The sequence below is a fragment of the Ahaetulla prasina genome, chromosome 4 (genome assembly GCF_028640845.1).
Source record: "Ahaetulla prasina isolate Xishuangbanna chromosome 4, ASM2864084v1, whole genome shotgun sequence".
In the NCBI taxonomy this organism is placed as follows: domain Eukaryota; kingdom Metazoa; phylum Chordata; class Lepidosauria; order Squamata; family Colubridae; genus Ahaetulla; species Ahaetulla prasina.
This window is the reverse complement of record NC_080542.1, coordinates 146173557-146174658: the sequence shown is the minus strand read 5'-3', so window position 1 is coordinate 146174658 and position 1102 is coordinate 146173557.

Below are 1102 nucleotides of genomic sequence, written 5' to 3'. Positions count from 1 at the left end.
CCAACGCAATCCTGGGCTGCATAAACAGAGGGATAGAATCCAGATCACGTGAAGTGTTAATACCACTTTATAATGCCTCAGTAAGGCCACACTTGGAATACTGCAGCCAGTTTTGGTCACCACAATGTGAAAAAAGATGTTGGAGCTGCAGAAAGAGTGCGGAGAAGAGCAACAGAGATGATTATGGGGCTGGAGGCTAAAACATACGAATGTTGCAGGAATTGTACGTCTAATCTAATGAAAAGAAGAGCTGGGATATCCTTCCAGTATTTGAGGGGCTGCCCCAAAGAAGAGGGAGTCAAACTATTCTCCAAAGCACCTGAGGGCAGGACAAGAAGCAATGGGTGGAAACAGATCAAGGAGAGAAGCAACTTAGAACTAAGGAGAAATTTCCTGACAGTGAGAACAATTAATCAGTGGAACAACTTGCCTCTAGAACTCATAGGTGCTCCATCACTGGAGCTTTTTGAGAAGAGATTGGACAGCCATTTGTTTGAAATGACATGAGGTCTCCTGCACAGCCAGGGGGGTTGGATTAGAAGACCTCAAAGGTCCCTTCCAATTCTGTTATTCTGCTCAGATAGTGGTGTGTTCCTGCTCCATTATTGGATATTCTTCCATTGACATTATTGAAACGTCTCCAGAAATAGTCTGATTCCCTTAAGGGGCCCGCACTCCGTGGCTGCTGATTCTACCCCAAAGAGATCCTTCTTTAGAGACACCAGGCTAAGCTTTAGCAACCTTTGGGATGTAATTATGGGAAGAAGGCGTGCTGTTCCCGGTCGCACGTTCTGGTTTTCGTGCCAAACAGCCTTCCATGTTCTGAACCGGCCCTTCCTCTCCAAGTAAAGTGAGCCTCTCAGGTATCTCGCTGGCCACTTAATCCAACTGACCCAGAAACAGCAGCCAGAAAATGCAAAGTCCATGATGGAAATGATCTTCTGTCAAGCTTCTCCATCTCCTTTTCCCCTCCCCGGGCTAACTTTTGCCAAGAGGACTCCAGTTCTGAGTTGTCCTCAGCTGCTACTCTGATGGACAGCTACAGGACCAACCCTCCCTTCTGCAGTTCTGCCCCAAAATAAAAATATCTCCAGCCAGATAC